The following is a 19,243-nucleotide window of genomic DNA, read 5'->3' as shown; positions in this document are numbered from 1 at the left end:
TGTGAATCAGATAATGTGTTTTTCTAAATCGGGTCATGGGTTTTTCCGACTCCAGTCAAGCGACTCGAATCACTGATTTGAATCAAAGATGCAATTTTCTAGGTTTTTAGTTCTTGATTCAAATCATTCACTCACTCGACTTGAAGCATACCATTTTCTCTTGACTTGAATCAAATGGTTATTTTTTCTCATTTTTTGTGCACTATCTCCAAAACATATATAAATCATTTTTTCTCAATCTCTTTCATAACATACTTATGATTTTGTGAATCATGATACACAACACACTTTTCTCCCAAATTTTTGAAAATCATTTTGAGTTTTTGTTTTGATATTGCATCTAAAATTTCACTTCAGCTTTAACCTCTAGATTCATCGATTGTAGTTTTGGTTTAGCTTCTCAACCTTGGGTGTGAAATCTATATGGAGAGTTTTGTTTGGATTTAACATTTTGTGAAGGTCTGAAGATTTATGGTTGGCATTTATTGTGGGGTTGTGGCTGGGATTGATAATGAAACAATGAAAAATAAGGAGTTTCTTTTCTCCAAGATTGTGTTGAAAGAACTATGTGGAAGTTTCTACAGGCATAACATGATTTTTTATTTCCTTCATACATATCAGGCTTAAACAAGGAATTGGTAGAACTTAGGACAAGTTGTTTCAAAGTGGACGCTTAGAGAAAAATTCTTGAATATGGAAGGTGGAAGTCAAGATCGAGTTAAGATCTTGCAAATATCACTTTTATGCGCTTTATACATTCAAATAAAAGATTCAGATCAAAGATAATTTAATTTTTAACATTATCTTAAATCTTGTGATTGTATTAAAGACTCTATAAAATAATTGTCTAATCATAGAGAAAGACAACAAATTTTCAATGGGAAATAATTGGATAGTGGATTAGGCATAAAGAGAGAAAGAACATGTTGAACCACTATAAATCATATGTACTCTCTCTCTCTCTCTCTCTCTCTCTCTCTCTCTCTCTCTCTCTATATATATATATATATATATATATATATATATATATATATATATATATATATATATATATATATATATATATATATATATATATATATATATATATATATATATATATATATATATATATATATATATATATATTGTATTAGAATCATATGCTTAGGATTTATTGTTGCATGATGTTAGGTTTTACCGCCTTCATATTGGTTTCTTGTATAAAATGAGACATGTTTTAGATCAAGATTTTGAACAATCTTACTTGTGATTAAAACTAGAAATTGTATTCGTAGATTTCATAACTGATTAAGTAACTTTGACATACACATCCAGTGTAAAATGAATTTAGATTAATTGAGACATTTATTTCTTCAACTTCTTCATCTTTTGTTCATTTTATTTATTAGTATAAGTGTATATGATACAATCATTCAAATCACATTTACCATATAAAATTCTGTTACTCCGAGTGATTTCATAAAACTCTGATTTTGAAAAGCAAATGCTTTTTAAATTTCTTAGAGTAAAAGCAAAAACTATGCATATTGGAAAGATAATATGTATGTCCACTTAATCTCAGTTGATAAAATGCTTTGGGTAGCTGTTACTGTTACAGATAGGCCTTTTATCCCTAAAATCAAAGTCGATGGCATATCAAGTGTAGAATCCTTAAAGGAATGGACGAATTATGAAACTAAGAAGGCATCTTATGACTTGAAAGCGAGAAACATACTCATTTTTGCATTAAACGTGATAGTGTATTACTCAATTTCACATCATATGACTACTCAAGTCAATGCGAAATTTTATTCAATTACTCTATGAATGTACTGAATATGTAAAGGAATCTAATATTAACATTTTGACAGAGGAATACGAACCATTTCTTATAGATCCCGGTGAAATCGTGAAATCCAAGTAGATGTGTTTTATTCACTTAATCAAGAAACTAGATAATTTGGGTAAGTCTTTATTTAACCAGGATTGTGCTAACAAAATTTTGAGAACTTTGGATGTATCAACATTGTTTGGAAAACTTATTGAGCATGAGAATAAATTTAAAATACTCACAACAAATAAAGTCAATGCTAAAAAGAAAGAGAAAGTAAGATAAGATAAATGTGACATCTCCTTGAAAGTCTCTTCTTCTAAGACAAGAAAAACTATAGGAAGATGATGACAATACAAACTAAGATTATTCTTAGGAGGAAGAAATCAATTTATTCGTCAAACGTTATAGTTAGGGGTGGGAATAAGTCGGATCGAGTCAAGCTTTACTTAAATAGGTCGGACCTAATTAAAAAACTAAGGCTTAAGTCTGACTTATTACTTATCAAATGCTTTATTTTAAGTCTGACATGGCCTTTTTGAAAGCCTAATTCGCCTATTAGCTTGAATAAAAGCCTATATTATAAATAAATTAACCATTCACTTTCAAAATTATTATATATATTTATAGGAAAATTTTATTTAAAAATATTCATATTTTTTTCTTCTTTTGGATACTATTATTTTTAAATCATCAAGTATGATTGTTTCTAATTGTCACTACAATTATTGTTGTTAACCTTGGTGAAAAGTGTTTCTCAAAAATTAAAACATAACACATTTTAGTTTATTTCCTTCATAATACAAGTTCCCTAACGAAAGAACAAAAAAAAATGATAACAGAGACCAAGAAAACTCCATCATTTTAGGTTTGAATCAAGGAGTGGAAAGAAGAAACTTCAAGAAGCGTACACACAAATCATTTTTTGCCTCTTCCTCTTCTCCACAGTTATAATACATTATCTATTTCATCATTATTCCTGTTGAGTTTTAGGTTTTTACCATTTTTTGAAATAGTTATAGATTTTTGTTGTTGTTTAATGTTATATGTTGTTGTGATTGAGTGAGATTGGGATTATTTTTGTGTTGGTGAGAATGTTATATATTGTTGTTGCAGTTATTTCATTCTTATTATGTTGTTGTATTGAGATTGTTAAAATGTTATTGACAGTGTTGTTGTTGTATTATGATATATATTGTTAAAAATTGATTTAGTAAGTTTTTGTATCGAGAATGTTGTTGTTGTTATGTTGTTGTACTGTTGTATTATTGAATAGTTACATTGTTATATGATTTGACAAGATTTTGATATAAATTTTAGAATGTATTATGGATCGTAGTTGGATGAAAGTTGATAAATTACGTTTGGTGTATGAGAAAGAAGTTCTTGAATTCTTTGAATACGCAGAACAAAATCTTCATGACAATAATGGAATATTTTAGTATCCTTGGGTTATATGCAGAAGTATTAAAAATATTTAAAGAAATAAATATTCTATCACCTATGTTATGATGAAATTTGTAAATATTATATAATATGGACGTGGCATGGTGAAGTAGATAAAAATAATAAAATGTGACATCATAAAAATATGAAGTTGATGTAGATATGAATGATCGACTAGAAGATATGATTTGTGATATTGAAGAATCTTCGTTTAGAAAAGCCCATATTTATGATACTTTATGTAGTTACAAGGATGCCTTGTTATATAAGGGGTTCACAAGTTTTACACTATTATATGTGGTGTTAAAACTGTTTAATCTTAAGGAAAAAAGTGGGTGGACAGATAAAAGTTTCACATAAATGTTTGAATTATTAAAAAAAATGCTACCAGAAGATAACAATTTGCTAGACCGTAGTTATAAGGCCAAAAATATATTGTGTCCAATGGATATGGAGTATATCAAAATACATAGATTGTATATTATAATGGAAAGAGTGTGAAAAATTCAATCAATGCCTGAAATATGGTGTGTTGCGCTACAAGGTGAAGGACAACAATGTTGATGACGATGACGATGATAGCAAGAAGTGTTCTCCTGCCAAAGTATTATGGAACCTGCCAATAATTTCAAGGTTCAAGAGAGTGTTTGCTAATTCAAATGACGCAAAGAACATTATATGGCATGTAGATGAAAGAAAATGTGATGAAAGAATTCTCCATGTAGCTGATTCTTTGCAATGGAAGAGAATTGATTCGTTGTTTCTGGATTTTGGCCATGAGCCAAGAAACCTTAGGCTTGGACTTGACACAGATAGAATGAACCCTTTTGGTTGTTGAAATAGCATAATAATAATTTTATAAGTTGGTTTAATGAAAGGATTTCTAGTGATTGTAGTGGAATCAAGACAATTAAATGGATTTCATACATGTATAAATTTAATTTAGTAACTTAGGTTGCATACGACATTAGTAAGTTTTCCTTTTATACAAAATCAAAAGATGATTGTAGTGCAGTGCAAAATAGCGGGTGATGTCGAATCCATGTACTTCTCTAGCTCGAAAAATAAGAATCTTATAATGACATATAGAGCATACTTTGGGGTAATTTAGGAGATTTAAAAGATTTATTATGCTTTATTCAAAATGCCTGTATTTAAATGCAAGTGTGTTGGCAATAACAATGGTGTACAAACTGATGAGTTAGGATTCACATTGGTTGACCTTGACAGGGCAACTTATATGACTGAACCATTCATCATGGCATCCCAAGCAAAACAAATATTTTATGTCACTAACCCTTATGACAAAAGATGCTCAATTATTCTCCAAGGAAAACACATTCCTCATAGTGATGAAAATCATGATTTAAATTTTGATATTCATGTGACATTTTACACAACACATGCGCCTCTTTCATATGAAGAAGTTTATACATAATATATGCATGTTATTCGTTATGACCATGAATGTTGTAACGAAGTACTGTCAATAACAAACTGTAACTATGAGAAAGATTGAGTTTCTTGAACAAACACAAGAAACCCTATTAGGATTTCATGAAAGAGAGAGAAGAGGGAAGAAGAAGGAGAACAAAAACATGATTTATTAGAATTGTTTTTCTATTCACTTACTCAATTAGGGTTCAAAGATTACAAGTGAATAACAATAATTAACTCTCCTCTCAAACCTAAGAGAACTAGTCTATTTAGAAACTACTCAGCTAACTTAAACAATTGGGCTAAACAAAAACCCAATTCGACATGCTAACAATCATAGCATTTTGAAAATTGCATGCTTGAGCATACTTCGACTACAACATGCAGGATCAACATGTGGAGAGACTTCGACTTCATGTTGAACCTTTATCGAACCAATAAGCTACCCTTTTCGAGACTAGAGTTCGATCCAAATTCTCAAAAATCTCCACCTTGGAGCAAACTCTACAACATAAATAGAAAAAACTAGATTTCTTCATGCAGCTTTATCAACTGCATATAGTGGAAAAAACTTGCAGCTTGGTGTCAAACCCCAAAATTGGCCCTACTATTTTCAATTTTTGTATGGCTTATTGCTCATTGCATCTGCATATCCACATGCCCTAATCATCCATCATAACACATTCATTTACAACTACATTCTCAAATAAGCACATTGATTCAAAAGGTTTTGCTATTTATGATACAAAGGTGGTGCTAACACAACAATAATGGTTGGTTCATTCCTTATGAATCAAGTCACATGGGACTCTAATCTTTGGTAAATGTTGGTAGTTGTGTTGACTACATCATGGCATTGGATATTGAGGTTACTAGGGGCTATCTTAGTCTTTGATTTGTTTGATTCATGGCACAACAGTTCATTCAAGTCAAAGAAATCAGATTCAAGATTTATTCAAATATATTCAAGTGCAAGTTCAATATACAAGACATGATTCATTTCAAAAAGTTGTTTAAGTACAAAACATTCAACATTCCACTACAAAAGCCAAAAAAACAAGTGCACACATTATATCCTCATTCCATCTCTTGAGTTTCTCCAAAGCATCCAAGTGTCAGAGTTGCTCCATGAGTGAGTCTTGAGTCGTGAGTGTCATGTTCCATGCTATTGACCAACGCCAAGCCTAGATCAAGTTAATCCTACAAAATCACACATACAATGCGAAAAAGTCAAGCCATTATGCTTCACACATGAGTTCATGCATCAAAACAAGCAGAAAAAACCATTTTTCGAGTTGGTAACCGGTTACAATATTTTGGGTAACCGGTTACACCTACTCCAGCTCATCAAAAAGGCATTTTTTCGTTCTGGTAACCAGTTACACAAAACAGTGTAACCGGTTATGCCTACGATTTCAGCACTTCCAATAGCCTATTTTCACCTATTTTCCTGCATGTAACCGGTTACGCGAAACTAGGTAACCGGTTACATTAGCCAAAAATAGCCCAATTACACTTGATTTTGCATGTATAATCGGTTACACCAAATCATGTAACTGATTACACCTGAAACAGAATGCTGAAAAACACCATTTTCCAGCAGCAGTGTAGTACCTAACCATTCCAAATCATTGTTAAACCATTCCACATAACACATTGCAATTTTCACTCAATTGTGCAACAACTAACATCAACATTCATGCATTGAATCAAGCAATCCTAATACACTAACATTCATCAAAACTCTAACATATGAGTGACACTAACATCACTTAACTGTCATAACAGTCCTATTTAGAATTTCAATGACAGTTCCAACTAACATTTAACAAAATATCTAACACCATTAACTTCATAACCAACTTTTTCATTGAGTCACTTAACACTAACTATTGCCCTAACTTCCAACCCCCGCTGCCAGGAAAAAATGACCGAAGCGGTTAGAACTTTCATTTATATAATCTCACACTCTCTTCAATCTGAGGAGGAGCCATTTTCTATGAAATTTATGCACTCAAAACATAATTTTCTCTATAACTTCATCTTGTCAAATTCTCTAACCTCATCAAAGCTCTTCCACCGTTGGAACAAGCTTCACATTGAAGGTTGTCACCAATTTAGCTAAACCTCCTACATTCTATACGATAATCAACAACAATAACAATAATTATTCAGCTCCGAATTTTTTAGAGTTGACTTTTAGAAAGAAGAAGTTTATTTATGAAGAAGAATATTGAAGGTTCATAAGGGCTTACCTCTGGTTTTCTTCACCTTCTTCATCTTTATCACCTTCAGATTTCAATGATTTCCAAGATAATTCTTCGTCTTACAGGTCGATGATTTTTCATTCTCCCCCATTTGCTAAAAAATTGATACTATAATGTAGCCTTTGCATAGGAGAATCAAATCCACAAGGTATGATGGCTTCCTTCCACTACAAGTCAGCAAGGTCTTGTTTGACCGCTTTAAGTTCATAATGATTAAGCAAGAGTCTAGGTTCAAGTCTAGGTTAGGTGAAGCCAAACTTAGCCTTGGTTTGCGCAATATGAGAATTATTAGGTCTCTGAGTTACAGGAACAACTTTGTGTGGTATATACATAAGACTAGATTTTAAAGAGGTGCTAGGAGTGTCACTAGACTAAGTGGAGGAAGTAACCTTAGGTTGTGCAAGATTAGATCACTAAGAAAGACTTGACTCACTAGGATGAATTGATGGAGCAGAATGTTCAGGGCAAGACTCTGATTCATTAGAAGAGTTAGTTGAACGGGCTAATAATAAAAGAGATTGGACCAGAAGATTAGAGACATTCCTGCCAGTATCAGATGAGACAGTAGGAGAATGGGAGGACTCGAGTCTATAAGAAGTGACCATTTGAATTGGTTGGGAGAGGAGATACGTCAGAATTAATATATAGAGCTAAAAGAGAGATAATTGTAGGTGAATGAGAGATAGGACAAAATTAGAAAATATGTCTTGGTGAGGAAACCTTGACTGATTGAATAGGATATCTTTAGAGATGTATAACCTTCCACTTGATACTAGACACTTATATCCCATGTGGGAGGTAGAGGAACCAAGGAAGAGGCACTCTTATAACCAAAAATCTAACTTGAAAGTGTTACAGGGTCTTAGGAAAGGAAAATAGACACATCCAAAAACCTCAATAACTTATAATCAAGTTTGATTTTGAACAAAATAGTATAGGGAACTTGGAAGCCAATTGTGGATGTGGGAAGCCTATTGATGATAAAAAGGTTGTGAAGAAGGCATAATCCTAATAAGTGAGAGGTTAGGTGGCTTGACTTAAGAGTATGAGACGTATTTCAACTATGTGCCTATGTTTCTTCTCAAAAAATCATTTTGGTGATGAGTATGATGACATATGACTCTATGGACAATACCTAAGTCAGTTAAGAACTTGGTCAAGAGCATAAATTCCCCGCCCTATTCAGACTTAAGAGCCTTAATGAGGACAGTGTATTGGAGTTACATCATTATTTTTAATTGCTTAAATGTAGAAATAGCTTCAACTTTGGTTTTGAGAAAACATATCTATGTAAACTTGTAGAAGACATCTACAAAGGAAATATAGTATTTGTTGGTTCTAAGTGTTGGTAGCAATTTTGGTAAAACCTAGAGTGTTCACAAGTTGTCACATGTGATGTCTTAACATAAGATATCTTGTACCTTCTGGATGTTTAAAATGTAATTATGCAGGATTTTTCCAGGATGTCAGACCCGATGTCATGACATCTGTATACAGAGCATTCAGTCTGAATGTTATGTATTATGTGATTGTGTTTTTAATGGCAATCTGTGTATGATTGATTAGTTAATTGAACACGCTATCAATCAGTAATCACAACGAGGTTAACTTATTTTCCAAGGAGATCTAATCAATTGTCATAAGAAGATTTGAATGGAAAATAGTTTTAGGGTTTTATGATGTCCAAGCCCAGCAAATTGCTTCTATAAAAAGGACATGGAAAACCTGATTTGATACACAATAAATAAGGAACAAAATATTGAGAGAATAAGGGTTTAAGTCTTGTATGGTCATGTGTTTTATAAGCAGTTCAATTCATCCATAGATGATTGAATTAGTCTGATTTTTGAGTTGTAATTTGTCACTCAAAGCTTTTAAGCATGAATGTGTGTCTACTTGATTGAAGCTGTTAAGTAAGATCAAGTGTGTGTCTTTGAAGAGTGTCTTCTTTTCATTGTAATTCTTGTTTAATATCACTGGTGTGATTGAGGGGGGGGGGGGGTGAGTGGATCTCATATCTAAGAGTTCTTAGGTAGAAGTCACATGGGTAGAGATTAGGTGAAAAAGACTGTAACTTGTGTTATTTACTGAGAGTCTTTGAACTGATTCTATTTTAGTGGATTTCCTTCCTGGCTTGGTAGCCCCCAGACGTAGGTGAGTTTGCACCGAACTGGGTTAACCATTGCTTGTGTAACTTGCATTATTGTTCTTTATTGTTTATCCTGTTTGTATTGTTCAGATATTAGTGTCATGACATTACCTTCGACATCTCATATCTGATACCAGAATTTCAATTGGTATCAGAGCAGGCATCTTGCTCTGGTTCTGGGTGAGATCTAGGGACGATACTTTCTGGTACTATGGAGAGAGATGGAGGATATGTTCACAGGCCACCTATTTTGGATGGGTCCAACTGTGACTACTGGAAACCTCGAATGGTAGCCTTCCTAAAATCTCTGGATAATAAGGCTTGGAAGGCTGTGTTAACAGGCTGGGAACATCCAATAGTTACTAAGGAAGGAGAAGCTACAGTTGATAAGAAGCCTGAAGAACAATGGACCAAGGAGGAGGAGGATCTAGCCCTTGGAAATTCTAAAGCATTGAATGCTATATTCAATGGAGTAGACAAGAATATCTTCATATTGTAAACAACTGTGAGGTGGCTAAAGATGCTTATGACATTCTCAAAACCACTCATGAAGGCACCTCTAGATGAGGTGGCTAAAGATTCTTATGACATGCTCACTACCAAGTTTGAAAATTTAAGGATGAAAGAAGATGAAAATATTCACGAATTTCATATGAATATCCTTGAAATTGCTAATGCCTCAGGAGCCCTGGGAGAGAAGATGTCAGATGAAAAATTAGTAAAGAAAACACTCAAGTCACTCCCTAAGAGATTTGCTATGAAGGTGACAGCCATAGAAGAGTCTCAAGACATCTCTAATATAGGAGTTGATGAGCTAATTGGATCCCTCCAAACATTTGAGATGGGAATGTGTGATGGATCTGAAAAGAAAGCCAAAAGCATAACCTTCATGTCAAACACTGAGGAGGAAGAGGAGGAAGGTGGTCAAGATATTGATGAAGATCTAGAAAATGATGTAGCAATGCTGGGAAGACAGTTCAACAGACTTATGAAAAAGATGGATGTAAGATCTAAGGCTAATGTCAAGAACATCGCATATGACATCAGTAAATCCAACAATGCTGGAAGAAGAACAAGATCAGATGAAAAGCCCAAAGAAGGAAAAGGAGTTCAGTGCCATGAATGTGATGGATATGGACACATTAGAACTGAATGTGGGACCTACATCAAGAAACAGAAGAGGAGTCTTGCTGCTACTTGGTCTGATGAAAGTGAAACAAAAGAGTCTGCAAATCTTGTGACTACCTTGACTGGAAGATGGGGTGCTGATGAAGATTCAAGTGATGATGAAGTAACCTTTAAAGAGTTGGCCACTACCTACAGAGAGTTGTGTAACAGAAGTGCAGAAGTGTGTCGACAAGTTGAAAGCCAGAAGAAAGTGATAGCACAGTTGGAGAATGAGAAGGCAGAACATATGGAAACCATCTCCAAGTTAAAGACTGAAGTTGTATTCTTGAATTCTAAACTGGATGAGATGACCAAGTATGTAAGAATGCTAAACAATGGAACTGACACCTTAGACAAAATTCTCTAGACTGGACAAATAACAAGAGACAAATTTGGCATTGAGTTCAATGAATCTAAGGCTGAGTGTAGTTACACTGGTGGAAAACCTAAATCCAAACCTAAGTGCAGCCATATTGATAGCAAACCTAAGATGTCACATCATATGTCATAACATCATAAAGGAAGACATCAGAAAGGGAAACACCAAAGATGGAGATTCCATTACTGTGGAAAATTTGGCCACATAAAGCCTTTCTGTTATAAGCTGTATGGTCATCCTAGTCCTGTTCATCATCAACCTAGACCCAAACATCACAGACCTGTCACCAAAAAGCAATGGGTTCCTAGGACTGATGTTACAAGTCTGATAGCTCACACTTCCTTCAGAGTTTCAGCCAAAGAAGATTGGTATTTTTACAGTGGGTGCTCCAGACACATGACTGGAAACAAAAACCTGCTAACTGGCCTGCATCCTCATGCCACAAGCTATGTAACCTTTGGTGATGGAGAAAAGGGTGAAATTAAGGGGATTGGTAAGCTTGATTTCCCTGGAGTTCCTGACCTTGACAATGTCCTACTTGTTAAGGGATTGACTGCAAATCTAATAAGCATCAGTCAACTGTGTGACCAAGGTCTAAATGTTAACTTCACTAAAACTGAATGTCTGATTACTAACAAAGAAAATGAAGTGATCATGAAAGGAGTCGGGTCTAAAGACAACTGTTACATATGGAGTTCTCAAGAAATTGGTTATTCTTCAATGTGTACTTTAGCCAAAGAAGAAGAAGTGAAGATATGGCATCAAAGATTGGGCCATTTGCACCTTAAAGGTATGAAGAAGATTATATCTGTTGAAGCTGTTAGAGGAATTTCCAACTGGAATATTGATGAAGCAAAAGTCTGTGGAGAATGTCAGATTGGAAAACAGACAAGGATGTCACATCAGAAGCTCAGACATGACACCACTTCCAAAGTTTTGGAACTCCTCCATATGGATTTGATGGGACCCATGTAGATGGAAAGCCTTAGTGGGAAGAAGTATGCATATGTAGTGGTGGATGACTTCTCCAGATATACCTGGATCAATTTTATAAGAGAAAAATCTGATGTTTTTGAAGCCTTCAAAGATCTTTGTCTAAAACTTCAAAGAGAAAAGGAAAGTCAAGTTATCAAAATTAGAAGTGAACAAAGAAGGAAGATGGATCCCAAAAGTGATAAAGGAATTTTCCTGGGATACTCACCAAACAACAGAGCATATAGAGTCTTTAATTCCAGAACAAAAGTAATGACGGAGTCTATCAATGTTGTGGTTGATGACCAACAGACTGATGTCAAAGACGATGTTGAGACATCTCTGAATGATCCCCCAACTGATTTCTCAGACAAAAATAAGGAGAGTGAACCTCCTCAAGCTGAACCTGAAGATGACAGAATCAACAAGGGACCCTCCATCAGAATTCAGAAGGATCATCCCAAAGATCTCATGATAGGAGATCCAAATAAAGGGGTCACATCTAGAACAAGGGAAGGGATCTCACATGGCTACGTTGTGTCCAAGATTGAGCCTAGGAATGTCAAGGAAGCCTTGACTGATGAGTTATGGATCAATGCCATGCAGGAGGAGCTAGGTCAAGTCAAGATGAATGAAGTATGGGAACTGGTCCCTAGACCTGAAAGAATAAATGTCATAGGTACAAAGTGGGTGTATAAGAATAAAACTGATGAACAAGGAGTGGGTTTTGATGAAACATTTGCTCCTGTAGCTCGCCTTGAGTCCATTAGACTTTTGCATGAAGTGGCATGTATTCTGAAGTTCAAACTGTTCCAAATGAATGTAAAAAGTGCCTTCTCGAATGGCTACTTAAATGAGGAAGTTTATGTTGAACAGCCTAAAGGATTCACAGATCCAAATCTTCCAAAGCATGTTTATAGATTGAAGAAAGCCCTTTATGGCTTGAAACAAGCTCCTAGGGCTTGGTATGAGAGACTCACTGTGTTCCTCACTAATAATGGATACAGGAAATGAGGTATTGACAAGACCCTATTTGTGAAGAATGAAGGAGGAAAACTCATGGTGGCACAAATATATGTAGATGATATTGTGTTTGGTGGGATTTCAGATCAAATGGTCGAACATTTTGTTAGACAAATGCAGTCTGAGTTTGAGATGAGCCTTGTTGGAGAGCTGACCTATTTTCTTGGGCTACAAGTTAAGCAGATGGAAGATTCTATCTTTATATCTCAAAGAAAATATGCCAAGAACATTGTTAAGAAGTTTGGCATGGAAAGCACAAGTCATAAAAGGACACCTGCTCCTACACATTTGAAAGTCTCCAAAGATGAAAATGGTGTTTGTGCTAGATATCAAGCTGAACCAAAAGTCAGTCACATAAACCAAGTGAAGAGAATACTGAAATATGTCAATGGCACCAGTGACTATGGGATGTTATACACTCATGGATCTGGATCTATGCTGACTGGTTACTGTGATACTGAATGGGCTGGAAGTGCTGATGATAGGAAAAGCACATCAGGAGGATGTTTCTTTTTGGGGAACAATTTGATATCATGGTTTAGCAAGAAACAAAATTGTGTGTCCCTATCCACTGCTGAAGCTGAATACATAGCAGCTGGGAGTAGTTGTTCTCAACTGGTTTGGATGAAACAAATGTTGACTGAATACAATGTCACACAAGATGTCATGACATTATACTGTGACAACCTGAGTGCTATAAATATTTCTAAAAATCTTATTCAGCACAGCAGGACAAAGCACATTGATATTCGTCATCACTTCATTAAAGAACTTGTGGAAGAGAAAATCATAGCACTGGAGCATGTTAATACTGAAATGCAATTAGCTGACATATTTACAAAGGCTTTGGATGCTAATCAGTTTGAATGTTTAAGAGGGAAATTGGGGATTATAGCAATTAATGTGGAGCGGAAAAGGTAATAAGAATATTGTCTGCCCACTTAAAAGAAAGTGCCCCATTTATGGAAAATTATTACCAAATATTGGAACTACCATCTATACCATTTTCACACGCTACCTCAACACAACCACTTCCATCTTCATCAAACCGTATCATTTATCTCTTCTAGGGAAACCAAAATTATTTCACAAGTCCAACAAAATGTCACAACATCCCTCATCTTCTAGTTCAAAACCCACTCATAAAGCAAGAACTCCCTCCATGGATTTTCTGGATGAAGATGTTTTGGAAGTTATTCCTCTTTCAGTAATCTCAGGCGACGCCCCTGGCCCTTCTTCCACTGCTGGAAACACTCAAGGTAACTTTTTTGATAACCCTCCTCCCAAGGATGACATGCATTGTACAGATCGTGTCATTAGGAATATGGTAACAAGAATTCTAAATGAAGGACACTTAGTCAAAGGATTTCGACTCCTCTGTCCAGAAGGGACCCCTCACCTGAGGTGGAACCTCAAACTGAGAAAGATGATGATTCATCTAGGTCAAAGAAGGATATTGCTGCAGAGGGACTATGTTCTCTAGGTAAAACCTTGCCTAGTAAGAAAACTGTAAATGCTTCTCAGTCTAAGAAGCATGAAACTGCTGAGAAGGTGATTGATTTGGAGGAAGAGAGCTCAGATGAGGAAGATGACACCTTGGTTCATCATTTGAAACCAAGTGTTGCAAAGAAAATGAAGACCAGGAAAGGCAAGTTTGTGGCTGATTTGATGACAGCCAGAACCAGTAAGAAGGCTGTTGCTGTAGGTCCTTCTAAATCATGGAGTAAAGTAGAGGTCAAGAAGAGAAAGGTCAGAGAAAGTTCTGACTCTGAAGATGATGTCGAAGACGATGTCGAAGACGATGTCCCAGACATCTCTCCTGCTAAAAAGCAAATTGTTAGAAAGTCTCCAGCTAAGGTTGCAGCTGTGCATTTGGACAATATTTCCTTCCATCTGGAAGATGGTGCAGCCAAGTGGAAATTTGTGATACATAGGAGAGTTGTTGTGGAGAGGGAACTAAGGAAAGATGCTGTGAAAGTGAAGGAGGTTATGGAATTGATCAAGTCTACTGGTTTGATGAAAATAGTTAGTGCATTGCCCCAATGTTTTGAAGGTCTGGTGAAGGAGTTTGTTGTGAACATCCCAGAGGATAATTCTGACAAGAATAGAAAAGAATTTTGCAAGGTGTTTGTGAGAGGAAGATGTGTAAGGTTCTCCCTAACTATAATCAATAAATTCCTAGGAAGAGAGATTGAAGGAGCTGTTGAGTTAGAGGTCACAGACAATGAAGTCTGTAGGACAATCACTGCTGGCCAAGTCAAGGAATGGCCATGCAAAAAGCATCTATCTGCTGAAAAATTAACTGTAAAATATGTTATCTTGCATAAGATAGGTTCAGCCAAATGGGTGCCTACAAACCATATCTCAACTATCTCTAATGTTCTTGGAAGGATAATCTATGTTATTGGAACCAGGCTCAACTTTGATTATGGAAGGTTCATGTTTGAACAAATTATTAGACATGCTTCCACTAACGTAGTAAAGCTGCCAATTGCCTTTCCCTCGATCATTTGTGGAATTATTTTAAGCCAGCAACCTGGTATTCTAAACACAAGTGATATCCCCAGTAGAAGGAAACCTCCTTTGTCCATTCATTATAAGTTATTTGAACGTAGTCATGTCAATAACATTGTCATGACATCTGCAAGGAAGGAGCCAGCCTCACAAGGTGGCCTGATTGCTCAATTTAAAGAAACCTGTAAGGAGTTGGAAACTGGGATTAGGGTGGCTAAGGCTAGGAAAGAGGCTTTAGAGGTTCTCATCAGTAGCTTGGAGCAAGAAGAGATGGATAAAGTTGGTGAGGAGTCAGATGCCCATACCTCAAGTGAGAGGTCTAATTCTCAAGATCAATCTAGTGGCAGTTCTAGATCTGAAGGTGAAGAAGATGCTACCTCCTCAGACTAAGTTGTTGTGATGATGTTTCCCCTGGTGTAATGTTGTATGTTCTGGATGTTGTTTTGGATGCTTGGATGCCTTGATGTTTTCTGATTAATGCTTTGTAGTTTTTTTTGGCAGTCTTTGTTGATGCCATGATGTAATATTTGGGCTCTTTATGAGTTCCCTGGATTTCTGATTATCTCAGCTATTGCAACTGTGTATAATTATGGTTATGTACCACCTGACTTTTATGTTTTAACATTTTATATGTTATAACATCCTTTGTGACATTCTCTGCTGGACTGATTGACATTTATTTTGTCTAATTTGTCACTTTGGTCTATTTTGACTAAAAAGGGGGAGAAGTTATTATGTGGAGAGCTGCAGTTAATGTGTGGAGATGTGGAGAGTTGCAGTTATTATGTGCTGAAGTAGCTAGCTAGGCTAGACAGGTGACAGCTGATGTTGAACAGAAGAATGTTCTGTGTTGTACAGGTGGTTGTACAGGTAATGTTAAAGGAGATGTCAGAATGTGATTCTGAATGTTACAGATGTTGAAGGAGATGTCAGAAGGAAATTCCGATTGTTATAGGTGCTGTTGTTTTTGAAGGAGATGTCTGTAGGTGAACAGACTTAGGGGGAGAAAAAGTAACCGTGTGTTTATTGTGTGCATTACTAGTTGCTATAATAGCTAGTAATTGTGTGGTTATTGCTTCTGCTGCTGCTTAACTGTTGATATGTGTTTTCTCTTGTGAACAAATGGACTGATATATGTTTTAGCCAAAATTTGCCAAAGGGGGAGTTTGTTGGTTCTAAGTGTTGGCAGCAATTTTGGTAAAACCTAGAGTGTTCACAAGTTGTCACATGTGATGTCTTAACATAAGATATCTTGTACCTGCTGGATGTTTAAAATATAATTATGCAGGATTTTTCCAGGATGTCAGACCCGATGTCATGACATTTGTATACAGAGCATTCAGTCTGAATGTTATGTATTATGTGATTGCGTTTTTAATGGCAATCTGTGTATGATTGATGAGTTAATTGAACACGCTATCAATCAGTAATTACAACAAGATTAACTTATTTTCCAAAGAGATCTAATCAACTGTCATAAGAAGATTTAAATGGAAAATAGTTTTAGGGTTTTATGATGTCCAAGCCCAGCAAATTGCTTCTATAAAAAGGACATGGAAAACCTGATTTGATACACAAGAAATAAGGAATGAAATATTGAGAGAGAATAAGGGTTTAAGTCTTGTGTGGTCGTGTGTTTAGTAAGTCGTTCAATTCATCCATAGATGATTGAATTGGTCTGATTTTTGAGTTGTAATTTGTCACTCAAAGCTTTTAAGCATGAGTGTGTGTCTACTTGATTGAAGTTGTTAAGTAAGATCAAGTGTGTGTCTTTGAAGAGTGTCTTCTTTTCATTGTAATTCTTGTTTAATATCACTGGTGTGATTGAGGGGGAGTGAATGGGATCTCATATCTAAGAGTTCTTAGGTAGAAGTCACACAGGTAGAGATTGGGTGAAAAAGACTGTAACTTGTGTTGTTTACTGAGAGTCTTTGAACTGATTATATTTTAGTGGATTTCCTTCCTGACTTGGTAGCCCCCAGACGTATGTGAGTTTGCACCGAACTGGGTTAACAATTGCTTGTGTATCTTGCATTATTGTTCTTTATCATTTATCCTATTTGTATTGTTCAGATATTAGTGTCGTGACATTACCTTCGACATCTCATATCTGATACCAGAATTTCAGTATTTATGACCTAAAGTGGAGGTATTGAGAGAAGGTCCCCACAAATTAGTATGTATAAGTTCCAATGGATGAGAGTAAGTGAATTGACATACAATGGAATGTAATCTATGAATTTACCCATATAACAAGTTGAACACGACATACAATCACGCAATACAAGTTTTAAGGCATGGGTATTAGTATGTCCTAACTTGAGATTCCACATATTAGATGTACTAGAACTGATAAAAACGCAATTGATATTAGATACATGTTTATTTTTAGAAACCGAAGAGGATATCAGGTGAGGCTTTCCATCATTTCTAGATAAATATATGGGTGTAAACTCATAACGTTCATCACGTCCAACAAATCCTTCAATCAAGGTGGCATTAGAGACCCGAGATTTGACAAGACACTTATTAGCTAAGAAATGAAAGTAGATATTATTGTCACGTGAAATTTGACTGACACTTATTAAATTTTGGTTATGGGAAGAATAAGAAAAAGGTTGTGTAATGTGAGAGGTGTGTGAGGGTGAACAAGTGTGGGAAAAGTGTTAGAACTAGTATAATGCATGTGGAAACCTTGTCTATTTCCTATATAAATTTGATCATGACCTTCAAATGGAGTCATTTGTTGGAGATTTTTGGCATAATTTATAACATGGAAAGAAGCTCAAGAATATGGGAACTGTGAAGTGGGTGTAGATGGAGAGGTTGTGGCATTAGCAACAAAGGAACTTAGAGGATTAGTGAGAGGGAGATTTTTCCTTGAAGGTGGAGGTGGTATAGTCCATACATTGGGAGGAAAATCACCATAGCTACTATTAGAATAAATCCATGAGTGTTGAGTGTAGGGGTTACCATTTGGCACAAGTAGTTAGTAGTTTTGATTGAACATGTACCAGTAACCAAGGGAATAGTGATCAAACTTCCAGCAAACTTGGCATTGTGTAGAGCTTGAAGAATGTCCTCATTTACCTCTACCATAACTACTCTTGTGTGTTCCATGGAGTTCCTTCTCATAGTTGTATGAGGGTGGATGAAATGGTGAAGTGTCGGTGCTGATTGGGATCACTTCCTTAGAATTAGTAGAATTTGGTGCAACATGAGTAAGGTTAATAAAAACTAAGTCTGGATTCGACTACTTCTTAAACTTTGCAAGGAGAAGTTCATGTGCCAATATAAATGTTTCAACTTCATCCAGATCCATCAATCCAAACATACTTTCAATCATTGACACAACCTGTGCAAATTCAAAAGGCATTCCTTCAAGTGTGACGTCTATATAATTAGAAGTAGGAATTGGTGATGCTAAAGAGTCAACAATAGTACGAAACTTAAGGAGAAATTATTGAACAGATGAATTATCAAGATTTATGACACAAAGTTAAACTTGAAGTTGTATTTCTCACACATGAGTTTGTTGCTGGGAGTAATTGAATCATTGATCCCAAAGTTGAAGCGCATGGGAACATCCAAGCACACACGATAAAATTTCATTCGAAATCATTGATTGAAGCCACGAGAGAAGCTTCTGATCCTTCTTAAACCAAAGCCAATATTTAGGATTCAAGTCATATAAATTTTTTCATTATCATCCAAGAATTTAAGTGGAATGTGAGTGCAAACTATTAAATCAGTAAGGTTATAAGCGTTAATGTACGATTCAATTTGTTGGCTCCATAGATGAAATTATTTTCATCAAACTTCTGAACAATTTTGAGGGAAAACTGAAGAAAATGAGAATCATCAGCAGAATTTGACATCACTGGCGTCAGAGTTATAGAGATCTGAGTGGAAGATGGAGGCAATTGTGGTTGAGGCAGTATCGCAACCATGGATCTGATCTAGCTTAAACCTAGAAATCTGATACCATAATAGAATTCAAAATTACACTTTTCATTTTTAGTTTCAACTAACTTTTGATTTATGGAATTAATTAGTTACAAATATTTACAAGTGTT

The sequence above is a fragment of the Lathyrus oleraceus genome, chromosome 1 (assembly GCF_024323335.1).
Source record: "Lathyrus oleraceus cultivar Zhongwan6 chromosome 1, CAAS_Psat_ZW6_1.0, whole genome shotgun sequence".
Taxonomy (NCBI): domain Eukaryota; kingdom Viridiplantae; phylum Streptophyta; class Magnoliopsida; order Fabales; family Fabaceae; genus Lathyrus; species Lathyrus oleraceus.
The sequence above is the reverse complement of the archived record's forward strand: the minus strand, read 5'-3'. Positions refer to the sequence as shown.